This window comes from Harmonia axyridis, chromosome X, assembly GCF_914767665.1.
Source record: "Harmonia axyridis chromosome X, icHarAxyr1.1, whole genome shotgun sequence".
In the NCBI taxonomy this organism is placed as follows: Eukaryota; Metazoa; Arthropoda; class Insecta; order Coleoptera; family Coccinellidae; genus Harmonia; species Harmonia axyridis.
Genome location: NC_059508.1, coordinates 35017286 through 35027285, shown reverse-complemented (window position 1 = coordinate 35027285; position 10000 = coordinate 35017286).

Here is a 10000-nt window from a genome sequence, read left to right as displayed (position 1 = left end):
TTATTTCAATTTTTATAATGAAAAACGTTCACGTCCTTTCGCGCCTCTCGATCGTCGTTTACGTGATGCATCGGTCAGCCCTAGTTTACGTGGTGCATCGGTAAGATCGAGTTCACGTTCTGCATCGGTCTGCCCGAGTTTACGTGGTGCATCGGTAAGATCGAGATTACGTGGTGCATCGGTAAGATCGAGTTCACGTTCTGCATCGGTCTGCCTGAGTTTACGTGGTGCATCGGTATGATCGAGTTTACGTTCTGCATCGGTGTGATCTAGTTTACGTTGTGCATCGGTAAGATCGAGATTACGTGAAGCATCGGTATGATCGAGTTTACGTTCTGCATCGGTCTGGACTCTGAGATATATTTTCGACGTGAAAATGTTCCGATACAACTTTTGAACCAGGATAGTTAGAGAGATGATTTTTTCTGGGATGTACGTTGATTGGGGAATGGATTGTGGAAAATAACTTGCCATGACCGAGGTGTTCTCGAATTTTTTTTTTTTTTCGAAAAATATTTTCTGATTTTGGATTTCACTCAAATTTGATTTCGTTGCCTTCTAATGTGTTCTAAAAGAGTAAATCAGTAATCAGAATCGAAAAATATTTTTCGGATTTTTTTTTTTTTGAAAAAAAATTTTCTGATTTTGGAATTTCCTCAAATTTGATTTGGTTGCCTTCTAATGTGTTTTTAAAGCGTAAATCAGTAATCAGAATCAATATTCATTGTCGACTTTAATTTTTATAAGGAAAAATGTTCACGTCCTTAAACGCCTCCCCATCATTAGCCCGAGTCCAAGTCGATGTCAGTCCCGAGCGGACGGTGTCAGATACTACCTATCGCCCCGGTCTGGACTTGGCGAGGTATTTCGACGTGAAATGTTCCGATACAACTTTTGAACCAGGATAGTTAGAGAGATGATTTCTTCTATGTTGTACGTTGATTGTGGAATGGATTGTGGGAAATAACTTGCCATGACCCAGGTGTTCTTGAATTTTTTTTTTTTTCGAAAAAAATTTTCTGATCTTGAAATTTCCTCAAATCTGATTGCGTTGCCTTCTAATGTGTACTAAAAGAGTAAATCAGTAATCAGAATCAATATTCATTGTCGACTTTAATTTTTATAAGGAAAAATGTTCACGTCCTTAAACGCCTCTCCATCGTTACCCCGACTCCAAGACGATGTTAGACCGGAGCGGACGGTGTCAAATGCGACCGATCTCCCCGGTCTGGACTTAGCGAGATATTCCGACGTGAAATGTTCCGATACAAAAATTTAACTGTGATAGTTAGAGAGATGGTTCCTTTTGTGATGTACGTTGATTGTGTAATAGAATATGGAAATAAACTTGAGATGACCGAGGTCTTCTGGGATTTTTTTTTTTTTTCGAAAAATATTTTTCGATTTCGGAAATCCCTCAAATTTCATTGAGATATGTCCTAATGTGTTCTTAAAACTTAAATCAACAATCAGAATTAATATCCAAAAGTTATTTCATTTTTTATAAGGAAAAACGTTCACGTCCTTTCCGCTCCCAAAAAGTGAGATATCATAGAAAATATCGCTATATTTGTTGTTTACGGCCATACCACGCTGAAATTGCCAGTTCTCGTCAGACCCTTGCGCCGAAAGGTTGTCGTCTCCAGACCTCTCAGAATTACCTGTATAATTGTGAAAGTGTTTCAAGTGTTCGTCTCATGCCCTCGGGCGATTCGCCACATTCCGTAGACGAAACAGGGCGTAAAACCCCTCCGGCGTTGGCCGCATTCCGAAGTGAAGCCGCTCTGTCTAGACTTTACGGCGACTAGCCGCATTCCAAACCCAAGTGTTAGTGAAATCTACCTGAAATTTACCTGTTTTGGGTCGATTTGGACAAAACTGACCGTATTTGAAGTGAAAGTGACTAAAGTTTCTAATTTAAATTCCTCCGAGCGAGGAATTTAAATCGAAAATGACGCTCGATAAGATGGAAATCGAGAACAACGATACAAGTTCCGGCGAGGAAAGCTCCACCTCCACCGCACCAACCAAAAAATCGAGGACTACCGATATCAATAATCCCAAATTCACGCACCCAACCACCAAAAAAACCCTAAAAAGAAAGACGGTCCAGCACGTTGAAATCAAAAATAGATTCAACTACCTCCCTGAAACTACGAAGGACGAAGTTGAACCTAAATCTGCCAAAAAACCGCCCCCAATTGTCGTACTGGGGGTATTTACAAACCACGCCAGAAAAGTGAAGGAGATAAAATCCGAAGTAGACGGAAACTTCTACTTAAAATATGGGGTAAATGACACCACCATATACAGTGAGACCTTGAAAGACCAAGAAAAAATCATGAAATTCTTGGACAAACATGGTATACAGTACCACACTTATACCCCCAAACACCTAAAGACCCACGCATTTACGTTGAGGGGCCTAGAGCAAGACATCGAGCTGGAGGAAATTAAGGACGATTTAATAGGCCAGAATGTTCCAGTAATACAAATCCATAAGATGAGGGCGACGCAATCCCCGGCCTACATGGTGGTGACCGACAATACAGTCACCTTAAAACAGCTACAACACCACATAAAAGTTGTAAGCTACACTAAAATTAGGTGGAATCGGTACACCACCAAAAAAGAAATCATTCAGTGCCACAGATGCCAGTTGTGGGGCCACGCCACCGCCAACTGCCATAGGGCGGAAAAATGTCTCAAATGCGCCGAGTCGCATTTGACGATGAACTGCCCCAAACCAATAACAACCTTGGCTAAGTGCATTAATTGCCATGGAAGTCACCCGGCAAACAGCATTGACTGTCCAATCTACAAATCTATAATCGAAAAGAAGAACTCCAGGAGTTCCAGACCCGCAGTCGCCCCCAAACCGAGATACAGGCCAGCCCCAATTCCAGAAAGCAACCCCTGGGAACAGAGGAAAGCCGCCTATGAGGCGACAATCAAAGCAAATAAGGTGAGTGACAATACCAGCAAAAGCGCACCCACCATCCTGCCAAATATCCCATCTACGCCATCCCCGGAATTCCAATCAACAGGAAATCCATTTGAGGAAATTCAAAATGAATTTAAAAAACTCAATTCTTATATCAACCTAAATAAATTCCTTGAAAGTATAAAGCTTTTAAATAAAAAATTGGAGAGTGCCGCTTCTCAACAGGAACGGTCGAAAATATTCTTTGAATATGTAATTACCTCAAATGGATTCTAAGTCCTTGAAAATAGTTACGTGGAACGCCAACGGTGTGTCTCAAAAACACACCGAAATTGAGAACTTTCTAAATTTCAACAAAATAGACGTACTTACAATTAACGAGACTAGACTGAAAGACATAAACAAATTCTTCATTAACGGTTACAGAACCTTTAGAGCGGACCGAAACGACAATTCTGGTTTTGGTGGAGTCGCCATTCTTGTGAAGAACAGTCTTAGTAGCGCATCCACCATCTCGCCTTTACCCAAAGTAAAGTGCACAATAGAGAATATTAGTGTAATTTTTAATGAAAACTTCGTTATTACGGCGGTGTACAACAGCCCTAGTAACAAATTCACCAATAATTGTTTAAGGAACCTGTTTACAATTAAAAAAACCGCCAACGTTATCGTTCTAGGCGACTTGAACGCTAAGCACGAAGAGTGGAACTGCAATTGCAGAAATACTAACGGGAATCGCCTTTTCAGTTTCCTTGAATCCAACAATTATATAACCTTGAACGTCCCTAGTGGACATACACATTTCCCGGGCAATGGCAAAGCACCAAGTACAATAGATTTGGTGCTTACCAAAAACGTCCGCATAAACAGTATCCCAGAAACTAGTTGTCAACTGGGATCTGACCACAACCCAGTTATTTTCAAAGTCAACATTGATATCGAAAGAAACCCAGCCAAGTTGGTGTACGACTACTCAGTCACCAACTGGGATATCTTTCGTAAAAAATTGGATAGCAAAATCGCTATCAACAACAAAATTGAAACCGCCTCAGAAATCGAAAGGGAAATCGAGACGTTTACGAAGGCCCTCAAATATGCTCGCGATAAAACAACCCCTAAAAAACAACAAAATTTAGCGTACAAAAAACTCCCCCCTCATATAATCGATCTTATCAAATCGAGAAATAAAACTAGGAAACTTTGGCAAAAACATAGAAATTCAATAGATAAAGAAATTCTCAACATTTATACTCGCGAAATCCGGAAAGAAATCAAAAACCTCCAGAATGAAAGATGGGAACAAAAACTCACTAAAATAAATAACGACAGAACCTTCCTTTGGAAAACAGTCCAAAGTAATATTAAAAAATACTCCGAGGTTCCCATCTTAATCCAAAATTCCGCGGAATTCTCTACCGATAAAGAAAAAGCGAACATATTAGCGGAAACCTTCGAAACCGCTCATCATATTTCTCAAGCCGATGACCATGAACAGGCGGACATACGTAAAACAGTAGAAAATTTCCTTAATTCCAACAGGTTCGTTAAACCAGAACAAAAGTTCTTAACGAACCCAACGGAAATTTTCGAATTAATTAAAAAACTCCCGATGAAGAAAGCTCCGGGAAACGACGAAATAGATAATAGGCTGATCAGAAATCTTTCTAAAAAATCAATAGTTCAATTGAACTATATTATTAACGCAATTTTTAAATTCCAGTACTGGCCTAAGTGCTGGAAAACGGCGATAGTTACGCCCATCCCCAAATCCGGAAAGATCACGACCTCTCCGAGTAATTATCGCCCGATCAGCCTATTATCTAACCTTAGTAAATTGACTGAGAAAATACTGTTGACTAAAATCAATTCAGTAATTAAAAATAACCAGATTAAAGATGACCATCAGTTTGGATTCAAGGCAAAACACAGCTCGACACAGCAAACATGCAGAATAGTCGTAGATATTATTAATAACTTCAATATCAAAAATCATACGGTCCTGCTCCTTCTAGATATCGAAAAAGCTTTCGATAAAGTCTGGATAGAGGGCCTGACCTACAAAATGATAAAATTAGAGTTCCCCAAGTTCATTACGAAACTGGTGAACTCCTACTTATCAGATAGGAAATTCACTGTCCGAGTAGGAAAGGAAATTTCCGACCCCATCGACATTACTGCGGGCATTGTACAGGGCTCTGTCCTCGGACCTAGATTATTTAATATCTATGTCCAAGATATCCCAATGCACAAAAATACAAACCTAGCACTCTTCGCAGATGATACAGCAATATATGCTCATTCAAACTGCGCTGAAGACGCTAACAACGAGCTTAAAACCCATCTCAAAATTCTTCATAAATATTTTGACAGATGGAAAATCAAACTGAACGAAGCGAAAACCGAACAAATCGTGTTTAGCAGAAGGAAAAATAATAAAATTATCCAAAATAAATTAAAAATAGGTGACATCGAAGTTCAACCCAAAAACAGTATCAAATACCTAGGAGTTGAACTAGATGAAAGACTTAACTTTCACCGACACATCAAAAATCAAGTCGCCAAAGGTTATGCAACAAAAAAGAAGCTATATCCTCTATTGTGCAAAAAAAGTCATTTAAATTCAGATAACAAAATTCTTTTATACACCTCATACATAAGATCGATCATCACTTACGCCGCGCCGGCCTTCTGCCACCTGAGACCCTACCCTTTGAGATCGATACAAAGCTTGCAGAACAAAGCACTAAGACTGGCTCTAAACAAGCCGTACTTTACAAGAATCTCAGACCTACACGAACAAGCAAACATACCGACAATACGAGAATACATAAACAAAATCTCCAATGACTTCTACCAATTCCAGTGCAACTCAAACAGACTGACAAAAAATATAACGAAATCGCGAATCCACGCAACAAACTCCCGACTTCCCCATTCCCTCCCTTACCAACACCTTCCTACATTCCTAAAACCCCAAGCCAATCCCCATAGAAACGCCACCCGCTAAAGCTGGTATTGTCACTCAACGACATTTTGAAAATGGTGTCTTATCGACGAGATTCGATGAACGCTAGAACCGCCATTGCAAAAGGTGTGTCCATCGCCCCGTAATCGTAATGACCAATCGGCCCCCGGGTTTCGACCCAATAGCGGCACGAGCGGACTTACGACGAAAGGGACTGGCCACATCCAGCAAATGGCGACCTAACCGATTCGTATCTCGCCGATTAGCATAACGGAACTAAACTTCCAATTGTAAATAACTGTAAATCTGTGTAAATATATGTATATATCCCCCTACCTCCCCACTTCCTACCCCAAATTATTTCAATCAGGTTTTTATTTTTAATTTTCCTGAATAATTCCTAATGAGAACATATAAATAAATAAACGATATTAAATAAAAATCCCCCTTATCCCCAATTATTTTAAGATATTCAATCATTTTTTATTATCATAATTAAATGTATATACTTGTACTAAGTAGAAGCTTTATAGCCCCCCAATGTATTATAAATAAGTTCATATACCAACTTATAATGTATTTCTTAACACCAAATATACATGTTTGAATTGAATTGAATTGAATTGAACACTGAAGCCAAGCAGCGTCGGGCGCGGTTAGTACTTGGATGGGTGACCGCTTGGGAACACCGCGTGCTGTAAGCTTTTTTTTTACGTTCTGCATCGGTCTGCCGAGATAACGTGGTGCATCGGTATGATCGAGTTTACGTTCTGCATCGGTAAGATCGAGATTACGTGATGCATCGGTAAGATTGAGATTACGTGGTGCATCGGTAAGATCGAGTTTACGTGGTGCATCGGTAAGATCCAATTCACGTTCTGCATCGGTAAGATCCAGTTCACGTGGTGCATCGGTAAGATCGAGATTACGTGGTGCATCGGTAAGATCGAGTTTACGTGGTGCATCGGTAAGATCCAATTCACGTTCTGCATCGGTAAGATCCAGTTCACGTGGTGCATCGGTAAGATTGAGATTACGTGGTGCATCGGTAAGATCGAGTTTACGTGGTGCATCGGTAAGATCCAATTCACGTTCTGCATCGGTAAGATCCAGTTCACGTGGTGCATCGGTAAGATTGAGATTACGTGGTGCATCGGTAAGATCGAGTTTACGTGGTGCATCGGTAAGATCCAATTCACGTTCTGCATCGGTAAGATCCAGTTCACGTGGTGCATCGGTAAGATCGAGATTACGTGGTGCATCGGTAAGATCGAGTTTACGTGGTGCATCGGTAAGATCCAATTCACGTTCTGCATCGGTAAGATCCAGTTCACGTGGTGCATCGGTAAGATTGAGATTACGTGGTGCATCGGTAAGATCCAGTTCACGTGGTGCATCGGTAAGATGGAGATTACGTGGTGCATCGGTAAGATCGAGATTACGTGGTGCATCGGTAAGATCTACTTTACGTTCTGCATCGGTCTGCCCTTGTTTACGTGGTGCATCGGTAAGATCGAGATTACGTGAAGCATCGGTATGATCGAGTTTACGTTCTGCATCGGTCTGCCCGATATTACGTGGTGCATCGGTCTGCCCTAGTTTACGTGGTGCATCGGTTTGGACTTAGAGATATATTTTCGACGTGAAAATGTTCCGATACAACTTTTGAACCAGGATAGTTAGAGAGATGATTTTTTCTGGGATGTACGTGGATCGGGGAATGGATTGTGGGAAATAACTTGCCATGACCGAGGTGTCCTCGAATTTTTTTTTTTTTCGAAAAAAATTTTCTGATTGTGGAATTTTCTCAAATTTGATTTGGTTGCCTCCTAATGTGTTCTAAAAGAGTAAATCAGTAATCGGAATCGAAAAATATTTTTCGGATTTTTTTTTTTTTCGAAAAAAATTTTCTGATCGTGGAATTTCCTCAAATTCGATTTGGTTGCCTTCTAATGTGTTTTTAAAGCGTAAATCAGTAATCAGAATCAATATTCATTGTCGACTTTAATTTTTATAAGGAAAAATGTTCACGTCCTTAAACGCCTCCCCATCATCAGCCCGAGTCCAAGTCGATGTCAGTCCCGAGCGGACGGTGTCAGATACTACCTATCGCCGAGGTCTGGACTTGGCGAGATATTACGACGTGAAATGTTCCGATACAACTTTTGAACCAGGATAGTTAGAGAGATGATTTCTTCTATGTTGTACGTTGATTGTGGAATGAAATACGGAAAATAACTCGCCATGACCGAGGTGATTACGATTTTTTTTTTTTTTCGAAAAAAATTTTCTGATCGTGGAATTTTCTCAAATTTGATTTGGTTGCCTCCTTATATGTTCTAGTAGCGATAATCAACAATCAGAATCAAAATCCATGGTCGGGTTTGATTTTTATAAGGAAAAATGTTCACGTCCTTTTTTACAACCCCGACTCATTGACGATGTTAGAACCGAGCCGGCGGTGTCAGATACGACCGATCGCCCCGGTCCCGATCGTCATTTACGTTGTGCATCGGTCTGCCCGAGATTACGTGGTGCATCGGTCTGGACTTAGAGATATATTTTCGACGTGAAAATGTTCCGATACAACTTTTGAACTAGGATAGTTAGAGAGATGATTTTTTCTGGGATGTACGTTGATTGGGGAATGGATTGTGGGAAATAACTTGCCATGACCGAGGTGTTCTCGAATTTTTTTTTTTTTTTCGAAAAAAATTTTCTGATTGTGGAATTTTCTCAAATTTGATTTGGTTGCCTCCTAATGTGTTCTAATAGCGATAATCAACAATCAGAATCAAAATCCATGGTCGGGTTTGATTTTTATAAGGAATAATGTTCACGTCCTTTTTCGCCTATGTTCTTTTTCGACGTGAAAAGTTCCGATACAACTTTTGAACCAGGATAGTTAGAGAGATGATTTTTTCTGGGATGTATGTTGATTGACGTACGAAACTTGGAAAAAAAATAGAAAAGACCGAGGTACTCTAGAAAAAAAATTTATTGAAAATATTTTTTTGATTTCGGAATTAATTCGAAATTCATTCAGATGTCTTCTATCAATATCGCGAAAGAAAAATCAATAATCAGAATCGATATTCATCTAAGATTATTTCCTTTTGGATTGTGTTAACATTCGGTACGATCTTGTCTACGTGATGCATCGGTTTGTTTCTCGGCTCTTGTGAGCAAGTTGGACACTCGAGACGGCCTCCATCGATCGGATTAGGCGGGCTTTAATGTTAACGTGCTGCATCGGTGTGATCTTGTTTACGTCATGCATCGGTATAGCTTTAAATCGCGCCGTAAAGTCGTTCACGTCATGCATCGGTATCTTAAATCGCGCCGAAAAGTCGTTCACGTCATGCATCGGTATCTTAAATCGCGCCGTAAAGTCGTTCACGTCATGCATCGGTATCTTAAATCGAGCCGAAAAGTCGTTCACGTCATGCATCGGTGGCACAAAAAAAAGACGCCGATGCATGACGTGAGCCGACTTTTCGGCGCGATTTAAGATACCGATGCATGACGTGAACGACTTTACGGCGCGATTTAAGATACCGATGCATGACGTGAACCGACTTTTCGGCATGAAGTCAGCTAAAATTATCGTGTGCATCTTGGGTCGGTCCACGTACCGTAGATCAGAGAGGGACGACGTACATACATCGGATACATTTGTATCCAACAAGTTACGATCGTCGTCTGATCCAGCGGTAATCGGACCTACTCTCGTGAATTTATTTTGCCCCTTGAATAATTTTGTACCGATGCACGACGTGAAGTCGACTTTTCGGCATGGTTTAAGCTAAAATTATCGTGTGCATCTTGGGTAGGCCCACTTACTACAGATCAGAGAGGGACGACGTACATACATCGGATACATTCGTATCCAACAAGTTACAATCGTCGTCTGATCCAGCGGTAATCGGACCTACTCTCGTGAATTTATTTTGCCCCTTGAATAACTTTGTACCGATGCACGACGTGAAGTCGACTTTCCGGCATGGTTTAAGCTAAAATTATCGTGTGCATCTTTCATTTTACTCATCACATAGTCTGATGCATTTGATGACATTTACCCTTGTGAGTTA